Source organism: Lytechinus pictus, unplaced genomic scaffold (genome assembly GCF_037042905.1).
Source record: "Lytechinus pictus isolate F3 Inbred unplaced genomic scaffold, Lp3.0 scaffold_19, whole genome shotgun sequence".
Taxonomy (NCBI): Eukaryota; Metazoa; Echinodermata; class Echinoidea; order Temnopleuroida; family Toxopneustidae; genus Lytechinus; species Lytechinus pictus.
The window spans coordinates 8,652,124-8,665,606 of record NW_026974140.1 but is presented as its reverse complement, the minus strand read 5'-3'; the positions used below and the strand labels follow the sequence as shown (position 1 = coordinate 8,665,606).

General features: G+C 36.9%; 1 long non-coding RNA gene across 1 annotated transcript; it reads left to right on the top strand.

The window, feature by feature from the left end:
• Positions 1-4,427: 4,427 nt before the first annotated feature.
• Positions 4,428-13,174, top strand: LOC135157683 (uncharacterized). The gene is made up of 3 exons (XR_010296640.1): positions 4,428-4,578; positions 9,137-9,256; positions 9,615-13,174. It is a non-coding gene; the product is annotated as an uncharacterized LOC135157683 (long non-coding RNA).
• Positions 13,175-13,483: the final 309 nt, after the last annotated feature.

The window sequence follows — 13,483 nt, the reverse complement described above, 5'->3', positions numbered from 1 at the left end:
AGCCCTCCTGTTGTAAGTAGGCTCATGGCACCATTACGAATAGGATGACCGTTGGAGTCCATAGACATTTCCCGAAGAAATCTTTGAAATCTATTAGAAAAAGACATTATATAAATGTTTAAAAAATATCAGCGAATGTTTTCTTTTTAATAAAGTGAGACAATGTACCCCCATTTGCCTGGTAAATGAACTTTCTTTGTACATGTAGGCCCTATATGTAGTTGCTGCCTTTAGTTCAGAATCATACAAATGTGGCCGCTATTTCGGCATGAAAAAAAAATCTTGAAATGTTAATGAAATGTACCGTAATGTCAATAAAAACTCGCTTCTCTTGATTCTCTACACATGACGTCATAAGTTGTGCAATGTATAACGTACTGTGTGAATGGGACAATGGAAAGTGAGGGTATACAGGGCCTATGCTATGTTATTCTTGCTGGTTTTTCCCTTCCAAATACCGCATATAAAACCGAGAATATCACCACGGGATGTTTAGTGCAACGCATCCTTTAAAACTTCCTGACTGATTTTTTTAGTCCAATGTATTACAGACGGATGGTAATTCTATTTTTAAATAAAAAAGTACCCTTACAAAAAATTCCTGCAGTACTTTAGTGGTACTCTGTTGTACCTGTGTGATACTTCTGTCATACACGGCGGTACCTCAGAATTACCACAGGACTTCTGTGGTATCACTCTGTGATAGTTCTGTCATACTTCTGTGGTACAGGAAAATATGAAAATTTCCTGCAATACCTTAATGGTACTCTGTCGTACCTGTGTGATACTTCTGTTGTACAAAACTGTATATAGAATTACAACAGGACTTCTGTGGTATCACTCTGTGATAGTTCTGTCATACTTCTGTGGTACAGGGAAATATGAAAATTTCATGCAATACCTTAATGGTACTCTGAGGCTGTTCTCACTCAGTTCCTTAAACTAGTTTAGTGGAAACTAGTTTAGTGGAAACTAGTTTAACGCTAAGTGAGAACGGTCGAAGCGCTCTTGGAAGCGCTCTTCCAAACCAGTTTGGAAGACCACCTCGCGATGTAGTTTTCAAGATCGCTTCGCATCGGAAAAGTGGTTTTAGCGTAAGTGAGGACACAACCGTTCTTCGGGAAGCGATCTTCGCACATTTTGAGCGCGCTACTCCACACGACAGGTGTAGAATGCCTATGCTGCGGTTTCGAATTTCGCGCGAAACGTGTCACCCCACTGAGAGCGTTTCCATAGCAACAAGAGCGCTTTACGTGAAGTGATTTTGAAAACCACTTTCGTGTGATCAAGTGAGAACGCTAGCAAAGCGATCTTCCAAACTGGCTTTCTGAACCGGTTCCCAGTAAACTAGTTTTAGGAACGTAGTGAGAACAGCCTCTCTGTCGTACCTGTGTGATACTGCTGTTGTACAAAACTGTATATAGAATTACAACAGGACTTCTGTGGTATCACTCTGTGATAGTTCTGTCATACTTCTGTGGTACATAAAAATATGAAAATTTCATGCAATACCTTAATGGTACTCTGTCGTACCTGTGTAATACTTCTGTTGTACATAACTGTATACAATATCACTCTGTGATAGTTATGTCGTACTTCTGTTGTACATGAAAATTATAAAATATCCTGCAGTACTTCTATGACAACCCTGCGATACTTCTGTTGTATATGAACATTTTTTAAATTTCCTGCAGTACTCCTATTACTAAGCACTTCTATGGAAACCCTGTGATACTTCTGTGGTACATGAACATTTTGAAATTTCCTGCAGTACTCGATCCTATTAAAGACACTTCTATGAAAACCCTGTGATACTTCTGTGGTAAATGAAAATTTTGAAATTTCCTGCAGGACTCAATATAGGCACTTCTAAAATTCTATGGCAACCCCAGTGCTATACTTTCAAAATTTCCTGCGGTACTTCTCATGCAGCCACCCCAGAAATATGACTGAAACTGTATCACAGACGCTACTGGTGTATTTTCTGTGGTACAGTACATGAAAAAATTAGTTTCCTTCAGTACTTGTATGGAAGCCCTGTTTGTACCACAGACTAATTTTTTTATTTCCAGTGAGGGATTTATCTTTTTTTTCAGTTTCGGGAGAGGTCAGTAGCGTATTGAGTCTTATATTTTTAGAAGGCCATATGGCTTAAAAGGGCACCATTCATTTTAAAAAGTACAATTTTTTATATGAAAATTTAATTTTGTGATAGCTAGATTGTGACATATAGGCCCTATTTCAAAATTATATTTCACCCTGTCCCATTGTGTAGGTCTATATCAGCGAGGGGGGGGGGGTTATGCCTACTGAGACTCAGAGGTTTTAAGTTTGATAGCTTCTATTTCTACGAGAAAGGGTACTATACGTACTAGATCAAAACTAGGAGCAAAGCGCGAACTGAAAAATGCGAAAAATTATTGACCCCAAAATGGGCAACTTATATTTTGAGGACTATTGTTCGTTTTCAGGGTTATTTCTTTTTCATGCGCTCTTTTAAATTTCAATTATCATTTTTGTTTTGTTTGTTTGCCACTTATTTTTCATAAAAAACAGGATGAATAATAAAAAAATGACTATATTTAAAAGGGTACGTGTTGAAATATACAGGACACACCTAACACTCTTAGAGCTTAATGGTTGTGAGGAAGCCGGGTTGAATTTCAAAGAGATATTGTAATGAATAAAAATATAAGCATGAATGTATTATTCTACTTCATCCATCTCTTTCTAACAATACAAGAAAATAATTGAAGGGGAGGTCAACGCTAGAGATAATCAATAAATAGAGTAAAATTCACAAAACAAAATGCTTAAAATTTATTCAAAATCGGATGACAAATAACGAAGTTAAGTTGAATTTTAAGGATTTGCAATATTCCCATGAAACAGTTTTATTTAGGCATGTCTCATGAATATTCATTAGGTGGGCTGATGATGTCATATCCCATGTTCTTTTGTACAATATATGAAATTAGATTTATTCAACATATTTCTACCAAGAACTTAAACAATTGGAATGACGACTAATTAACCGCATTAGTTATTTAATGCAGCAACTTTACAATGGGGACACATTATTTACACATGTATTGAAAAAATAGATAATCATAATTTCATATCTAACATTAAAAAAGAAAAATGGGAATGTCACATCATCAGCCCACCAAATGAATATTCATGAAGATGTGCACACTATCTGTTTTCACAAAATATTGATAAACAATTAACATAAGAAAGTTCAGCGTTGAATGTTGATTAAAAAATAAATCTTAGTTAAAATGATATCTAAGATTTTGTTTTACACGTTTCATAACCAAGTTTTAATGCGATTCTGGCCCCTTAAAGTTTTTATTGCGAGAAAATACATTTTTCCAAGTTTCCCATCTATTTTTTTATTTATTTTTTTTAGTAAAAAGGACCTATTTTCTTACAAATATATTATTATAAATAAAATTACTTCAATATTTGTTCTCCTATTCACAATATTTTTTACAGGTGGAATAGGATAAACTAAAAATAGGATATTTAATTTCCATTTTAAGGCCTATTTTTTGCTTTATATCCCCGGTTTATATCTTTGCCACCTTGCAATATGTTAGCCAGGCTGGTTTATATCTATTTCTTTTTAAATCAAATAAATTTTGATATTTTCAATCTATTTTTATGATGCGAAGCTATATATAGTTTGTAAATATGTTTTTTAATTGCAAGAACAATCTTGTATCTCTGTTCACATATGATGGCAGTTTATTTTGCTTCTTTTTTTCTAATTTGTATGAAGTTTGTATCTATATATTTTCAAACTATTTTCCATCCTTAAAGTGTCACAACCGATATCATATTATTTTTTACCTCGTTGGCAAAGTTATTATCTTTTCTTATGTTTCGCTTCAAAATGGTATCTTTATATTTGCTTGTCTTGCTCCTCCACCCCTTATCAAAATACCCTGCCGGCACTTGATCTAAGATTATTTTCTTTTACTACTTGAACCTTATAAAGGGATCTTTCCTTCGATCGCAAGAAAGGATAAAATGTGTGTTTTTGAAAAGAAATAAAATTAAAAATACATAGGATTGGAGCTGTGATTTTCCTCATTGCTTTCTTTGTCATCCTACTTGCATACTAGTAGGCCTATATAACATATTTTCAGTAAAATTGTGAGACATGTTTTTAAATCCTATCCTTATATTAAAAAAAAGAATAAAGAGAAAGAAAAAAATTAAAAGACATAGAAAAGAAAAAGAAAGGAAGAAGAAATAAATATTTGAATTTTACTTTATTCAATTCCTTTACGTTAATAATATGATATATAAATGATGGCGAAAATAGTCAAATTGTCTGGTTGCCAAGTAAAAAGTAAGACCCCCCCCCCCCCCTCCGAGCTCCCCGTACAAACGCACGGACTGTACCGTATACGTGTTTCCGGTTCCGCCATTTGAAAAAAAACGTTCGTAACTGCTCAGCTGAACCCGAAGCTTGATGAAGAAGGCCGTCAATATTTCAACAAAAACTAACAGAATATGGATCAGATTCGGACAACGACTTCTTAAGACATTCACACAACAGGCTAAACAGTAAGTTAGATCCATTTTTCGTAGTTTGGCGCGGCATGCACTTAAATTTCTTCGACTTTTTAATCATTACCGTACGGCCACTGCACTGCCGTTGTTCCCGATCGCTTATCGGGTGGGGGCTGATCTGCGGTGTGCGCGGCCGGGGACGGCCAACGGCTGGCTAAGTTAGTAGTATATATATTGATGGCGGCGGTGAGGATGTTTGTATTGTCATGATTGTAGCCAGGTCAGGGGTGGGCGCTAATGCAGTTTCGCACCGGCCGATTAATACCAGCATACCTCATCACCAATATTTGTTCCCAAATGTCATGACAAGTCTCTCAGTCACATTTGAAGTCAATATATCCACCACTTTTCAAAATATCGTGATCGGGAATGGCTGTAGGCCTAGCCAGGCGGCTTCTAGAGAGTGAAAATCATTTACTAACGTAACTTCGTAAGGTCACTCTCATATGAAGCCAGGGATCCTTTCTCATATACCCACACAGAGGAAGCCAAAACTTGAAACTTTCACCCCCGGCCCCGAGATTTCTACTTTCCTTCTAAAAGATCTAGCCTAACGTTAGACCTAAATCATGTACATGGGATAAAACTTAATTTCCAACATTTCTACGCTCTCGTCGTTATTTTTGAAGAAGAAATTCATTCCAAAAAATGCGAAAAATATCATGATTAGACGGAAGAGACTTGCCCGATGTTTACGCCGCCATCTTGTTTTCTATTGTTCTTCGCCAACGTTACAGACGCGAACTTCGAGACCATGAACTCGATCTGATATTCTGAGTGACAGAGGTGGGATTTTATGGGGGTGGGGAATATAAAATTCATGCAACATCTTGATTTTTAAAAAGAATTAAAACTAATATTCTTACTTTACACTAAGTTTCATTTAGTTCCATGCTTTTATCAGTCTCAAAATTGGTGATTTAGAGCCAACATGAAGTTCCTCACACATATTTATAATTCGCTGCCGATTTCAAAACATTGCATGCGGATGCAATATTCGCGAGATACCGGGCCTGGTCTGACCCGACCGACCTCACACGCATGCGATGTATTGAATATTGATACGTGTGAGAAACTTCATGTTGGCTCTAAATCATCAATTTTGAGACGGATAGAGGCATGGAGAAGAACTGAAACTTTGTGTGCAGGAAGAATATTAGTTTTAATTTTTTTAAAGAGCGTGATGTTGCATGAATTTGCTATCCCCCCCCCCATAAGATCCCACTTTTTGTCACTCGGAATATCAGATCGGACAGATCCAGTTCACGGTCTCAAAGTTTGGGTAGGTGGAGCGTAGTGTAGCAATAGTGAAGTGGAGTGGAGCCTGCACAAACTTCACTCGAGGTAGGCAATCCCACAAATTTAAGAGGTTTCTATAAAATCAAGTCCGGCCTTCTATGAACATGACAAACTTACGAAAAGATGTGAAGTCAATTCACCCTAAATATCATCAATATCCCTCAAATAGCTTCATTTAAGCACTAATTTCTCTTCCGGTTGATAAAATATGGATCCGTCTTTAATTTCCAAAATTGTTCGTCTAACTAGCTAAAGGACGCATGTTTTATCTACATATCAAAGACACTACATAGAAAAGACTAGGCACAAAGACTATTATACATGTAAATCGATGCAAAGCATTACGCGATGTCGGCAAAGTGCCCAATCTTCTTATTGTAAAGACTTTAGCGACAATAACAGACTGTGAGTAAGGTTAAAATTAAGCCTGAGTCGAATCGATTTTAAAATCGGTGTTCGATCGATGTCATCGAACACCGGTGCAGATTTTCCAAAATCGGTGCATCGAAAAAAAAAAAAAAAAAATACGTCGGCCGGCTGATTCGTTTGGTTCACACAATCAATCATCAAAATATCAGTAATGTCCAACTTGACTACTACTTACTTGATTTCTATTGCCCCCAAAATGAAACCGATTGTGTAATTATGATGCCTATTCACCATTAATTTGAAGTTTATTTCGATCATAGTTCGAGTCTTACTCGTCTGCTCGTGCTGAGATAATTTATGCACGATGAATTCATGAATGGAAGTCATGGCCATCGATCGTGCATGCGCAGTACTGTTCTTTAATCAAACCAGAAAATGGCCGGAAATTGATGCGATCAACGTAAAATAAATCTTGCTTTCATGAACAATATTAATATCATGACCACAGTACATTATTTTATCGTAATATTTAACAATAATTTGCATATGATAATCATCAATATGAATTTAGAGCTTGATGTGAAACGTTTGTATTTCGTTTCAATTTTCAATGGCGGACATCTCATGACGATCGACTTGAGTCGAGTGAGTGCACTTGTCTTAAAAAAAATAATTATCACGTCGTCAGGATTGATTCTCGAACATTGTCTACATGCAAAAACTCTTTTCAAGATCGTAATATCACCATATAATAACATTTTACATGACAAAACAGAGAAAATTGCGTTTGATATTTTTTTCCCATCAATTTGAAGCTAGTTTGTGCCCAACTTTGGGCTCTGATTTCATGAATGGAAAATATGTCATACGTCATCGAACACGCATGCGCATTGTGCTTCTTTTCTCGGAGCTCGGAGGAGACGTCCAGAGATGGAATAACAAAAGAAATAATGCCAGTATTAATTCTTCCATATGAACATAACATACTTTGCTGACATCGTCAATATTCTTAGTATGACCGTAAAATCTTGTTAAATCGTAATAATTTATATGAATTTAGGGCTCGATTCGAAACATTCGTATTTATTTTGATCGCATGCTCAATTGTGTAAAAAAAAATAGATTGTCATTATCAGGATTAATTCTCGAACATCGTCATAACTCATATTCCACAATCTTTCCTCACAATCGTTATATCAGCATTGAATAGCAATTCAAATGACAATCCAGAGAAAATTACGTAATTATTCCCATAAATTTATTTGGAGCTCATTTTGGATCCAACTACACAATCTCAGGCAAGTTATAGCGCTCTCCGTTGGTTGCAATTGTTTGTTGGCGCTGACAAGCACGCCTGTCGTTTCGGGAGAGTGAGTGCACGGGGCTGGTGAATGCAAGTCTGGACTGCGAATGCTAGCTGACCGAAAATCATTCGGATCGACTCTGCGTGATTCATGTCTTTATTATTGTTTCATTTTAAACTTATATGTCGTCATGTGCTTGTGCAACGCTCACTCGGCTAACGCCAGCGCATACCGTCAGTGCAGTGCGTAGTGCATGCATATCGCATCGACGCGATGGCCGGAGCAAATTTTTTCCCGCCTTCAATATTCGATGCATCGATGTTCGATCGAATTAAAGCTGTCGAACACCGGTTTTCAAAATAATCGATATGACTCAGGCTTAGTTAAAATGCTCCTCTACTTTTAATGTTTTCATTAGTGCTGTTGTCGGGAACAAAAATCCATGTCGACATGTCGCTTAAAAATTAATCCCGACATCGACAATGTCGACATGAAAAAGGGACCGTAATTTAGCCTGGGCTCCCTAACATAAAAAAAAAGCATTCGATCGTGGAACAACACTCTCAATCAAATATATTCACCTTGACACGAGTGATATCCCCACACTAGATCTATATAATACAGGCTCAGTTCGGGAATTGAGCTTCCAAAATCACCGATTTAATCCACATTTTTTTTCTGGAGAATCAAGTTTTTGTACCAGGATCCGGTTTCGAAAGCATTGCTCAATAACACTCGTAGCCAATTTGAGAATCACCAATTACAACAGTGATCATTGCTGCAAACGCAAGCTCCTCAATTTCACAATGAAAAGTAATGAAAATCGACCGATAATTTCAGTATCACTTCCGCGGCGATCCGTGCAACGATCTCCAAACGAATGAAGGGAAGTTTTCTGTGACTTCGTGATATGAAGTAAGCGCTCAATTGCGGCAGTCACAACTTTGACAAAAACACGTGTTCGCTGCTGCTCACGTTTATGTGAAAAGTAATGCATTGAGGAGCAACGTATTATCAAGCACGGTGAATAGCGCGCGATGGGTACATATTTCCGTGGATGGGTACGGTGAATGCTACTCTCGCTATAACGGGATATCGAGGGCGGCTCGATCGGGCAGGCCGGCCCTGCACTGACGTATTTCTACTGCCGCACAGCTCGCAGATATTCTTTTTTCATTTAATGCGCTGCTAAGCTGAATAAACCTTTTAATCGCGCCAATTACTGTGGATAAATGCTTCTAACTTTTCAGCTAATCTTTACACTCGTGATTGTAGGCTAGACCCCTTTTTATTTTATGTTTACATGTCGATGTGGGTGCGTGCATGTCGACATGTCGGAATTTTGAAAATCCTTCGTATGTCGACATCAATGTCGATATGAGGCCTATCGACAACAGCACTAGTTTTCATTGATTTTATGTTGAATATTATTAAAGAATATGACTCTTTGCACCTGAATTGTAACACTGAAATATGGAAATGAAGAAGTTTTATCATGTATTTTTATTACATCATGTATTTGTATTAACCTGCAAATAAAATTTTACTATGTCACTCAAATTCATTTCATTTCATTAAAGATTCAAAGAGGGATCTCTGGATGATCGAGCAGCAAGTCCAGCATTATGTGGGAAAGATACTACAGGTGTACACAGAAAAGGCCATGTTCTTGTACAAGACACGGTTGGAGTTCATAAAAGGTGATTATATAGGCATTCACTTCAGTAGATATTATAATTACAAAATTAAGCAGATTGTATTCATGCAGTGGCATACAGTGTAATCCTTGTTAGAAGATGTAGATTTATTCTTCATTGTTTTATTAAAGAGTTTCAATATGTGCTTATGACAATTTGTTTGCATTATAAATTGTTTGTCACTCTTCGGCTTAGTTTGCTTTTATAAGCAAGAATATGCTAAGAGAGATAGCCGCAAGGACCTCATTATCCGATAGATATGTACTTGTGAAAAGAGATCTAGATGGGGGCAAAACACCTTTTTTCTTGTATTTTTATGTTGTTCATGTTATCGTAATGGTATGTGTTTTTTTTTCTACAGATTAAGCTGCCTCGTGCTATACAGACTTGGATAAAAACAAGCTGTCCAATGAATGGTGACTACTCAAGAGGAGCCAGAAAGTCAACTAAAGCCAGGGTATTTTGGGAGTTGATATGGCCGGGGAAGGGGGAAGGGGGGGTTTCCAGGCCCCCCCCCCCCCTTCCTTGAGATCTTGACCGCACAATCGCGTCTAACATTGGCACATGGGTTGTCTAGGGCATAATTTACAAAATTAAATTGTAAATTATTTCACGCAAATTGTTAGTAAGTGATAATACTAATTTATGCGTAATTAGAATACAAAATCATACTTTTTCCTCTATTGCATTGACTTTGTACACAAAATCACGTTTTTGAGCAATTTTTGGTATGACATGTACTTACATAATGTCACGTTATTACAGAACCACGTACCGGGTGACACAAGATTGGTCTCAAAAGATGCACAAGACTAGAAAGAGGCATGTTTTAAAAAAATTGTGCGACAGCATGGTCGCAAAATTTTTGGAAGGGGGGGGGGGTCAAATTGGTCCAATTTAACTAAGGGTTAATAACTGGGAGGCTGTTAGCTGCCTTTTTACTTTCAAGTCTTGCACATCTTTTGAGACCAAATTTGTGATGCCTGGGTACGCTGTTCCGAAATTTCGCAACATTTTTATGTATTAATCCAACACAAATACTGTTTCTTGCTAAACATTCACAATTAGTATACCAGTAATATACATTTATCAAGTCAAATTATTTAATTACATTTATAATCATAAAAGCTTTGATAAAGTATAAAAAAAAACAAAGAGTTGTATGTAGGCCTGGGACTTTCGGGTTTTTTCTCTTCGGGTACCCGTGGTAATTTTCGGGTGGGTACCTGAAAATCATGTCACTTGAAATATGACTAGTGGAAAAACCCCATAGGTGACGTCATCAAGCCAATGCGATGCAAGCCAATTTATGAATGAAAATATAGTAAGCATGCGCATTGCAAGCCTCCCGTGCCCCACGCAGTATTCCATCGAAACAAGTTTCAATACTCTGTCACCTCGTACCAAAATCGACCTAGAATTCCACTTTCCTATATATCATATGAATTATAAAAGGTTTTCTCACCGATACTGCACAGGTAAGCAAATTTTTATTCTTGCTTTTCCGTCAAAATCTTACGAAGTAGCATCGATATTACATCGTGTTCGTGAGTTTGTATCGCTACGTGAACAAAGTCAATTGATTTCCGGGTTTCGGAGCGTCAAATGCGCCAGCCAATCACGATCGTGTTCCCATTTTCGGTTTATGATGAACTAAAAATGGTAACAAGAACGTGATTGGCTGGTGCTTCGTAGGTCGATTTTGGTATGAGGTGACAGAGTATTGCAGACTTGTTTTGACGTAATACTGCGTGGGGCTGAGGCTTGCAATGCGCATGCTTACTATATTTTCATTCATAAATTGGTTTGCGTCGCAGTGGCTGGATGACGTCACTGCGCTGCAAAAGAAACATGGCGATGATTGAACGATCTCGGTCACATCATCATCACTTGAAAACTTGTATATTTATGGATATTTAGAGGGTAATTGGTGAAATTCAAAATGAGGCTTGTGTACTTTTGTAATGAGTTACAATCATGTCTTACACTACGCAATACAAATCAAATACATGTACATTATACTGGTGAGCAATTTTCGGGTATCGGGTATTGATTTTTCTACTCGGGTACCCGGGTTTTAGTCCCAGCCCTAGTTGTATGAAAATTTTCAAAAATAATGAAAGGTAAAAGAAAACAAGATTACAATGTCCATTGCAAGGGGGCTAGTCTAGCTATTCAGGATAATTGGGATTTTATTCAGTTTTTAATTGACATAACATTATGACAAGATCCCTCCATTTAGTGTATAAACAGCACATGGCCATGATTGAAATTCATATAACATTAAAGTATGCAAACCAGGCAGCTACATGTACATGTAGGACTCACTGCTTGTCAATTCTATTGTCTGCCAGGGTCAAGTGACATACAGTGCACATGTATAACATGTGTGAAAGTACATTATTTTTGTACTGTAACATTGGGTGAACTGGTGATCACTTTGGATATGATGCTCTTCATATTGGTTTATTTTATGTATATGAATTTTTGGATAATCATTAAGAATTAAAGCCATTTACTTAATATATGGAAGCATAAGCCCATCAAAGAACAGAATTATGTCATGTACAGCTAATTCATTTTGCGTGATATTACAATTGTAATTGTTTACTTGAGCAAGTAATTTGAATTGCTGCATGACCTAAACAATGACATGTTCCAATTCGAATAGTAACATGACCTAAAGAAGAGTTACTCCACCTCGATTGAGAGTGCTTATGTTAAATAATTGATGTTGCTACTTCAAATAATTGAGGTCAATCAAATTGGTCATAATTATTCAAGTCAATTTTGAGCTATATGTCATAATTAATTAGGTCATATACTAATTGAAATTACTAAATGACTCGAGTAGGTATGAATTCACATTGCCACATGACCTTAATTATTTTATGTAGCAACATCAAGTATTGAACGTCATTTAGTTATCAATTATGACATGTAGCAAATCAAATTACATGCCGCAATTTCGTGTTTATGATGGGCTCATGCTTACATTCATATATAACCCTTCAATACGTAGTTGGAGCAATTCTTAGACAAGAAGACTGTGTAAAATGATATGCCTATTCAATGTCAAAAAGGTTAATGTCTCAATAGATTTGATCTACGTTTTGGCAAAGTAATCTTATGTTCATATTTTTTCTAACCTATGGTGAACGTTCTAAATCATGTGAAATTCATTCAAAAATATCTTTCAGTATTTATGGACTTAAGTGAATTCTGAGCAAAATGAAGTGATTATGATTACGTTCATGTACTTTAAGTTTATACTGGTGATCAACACATCATAATTTCATCCCTTACTGTATGTGCACCATGCATTATCTGTACATGCAGAAGTGGTTATCCATTGTTTCATAACATGGTTGAGTAAAGGATGTTCTGCTTTTAGTATTAAGCCAATCGGGTGTTGACAAGAAGGGGAAAATGCAATTGCTCAGCTATTACAGTTTTTTTGCAACCATAATACTGGTTAAGCCTTGGTTACATTCGCCGGCTCGTGGCCTTACGTCGAGTCAAAATTAACAGTCTTAATCATCCTTGTACCAGCTACTACCAGCTACACGTGGGTGGTTTGTACAGGAATACCTAAAACTGCTGATTTTGTCTCGCCGTAAGGCAACCGGTCAAGGAATGTGACCAAGGTATTAATAATAATCGCTTATTGTTGTGTTAGAGGGAAGGATTCTGGGTCGAATCTAGCTTTCTTTATGTGATCTCAAAATGGCAGCAATGTATGAATAGTGAAAGTAGTTCATGTGGCATCTCAATGTTCATGGATATAAATCTTTGTACATGTCTTATCCTAAAGATGAAATGTTACTGCATTATTCTAGCAGTCATTTATGATATCAAAGATGTTCTATACTGTGCATAGTACAGCTCATACATAATAAAGGTATGTGAATATGCTTTTAACGTCTTTGCAAATTTGTGGGTTTTTTCACGCCTCTTTTCATTAGTCAAGATGTCAAAGTTGTTGTGCTGGATCACAGGAAATTCTTACAAACTACTACGCCTAACAAACCAGTGCAGGACGGTGTCGTGAGAAAATCGCACAGACTACTACAGGACAATACCATAGGATTGTCACAGGAAATCAACAAGAATACCCCTGCAGGATTACCACAGTAAAGTATCACAAGAAGGCTGCAGGATGAGACCAATAATGCCACAGAAGATATCAAAGATCAGTATCACAGGAATACCACAGGACAGTACTGCAGG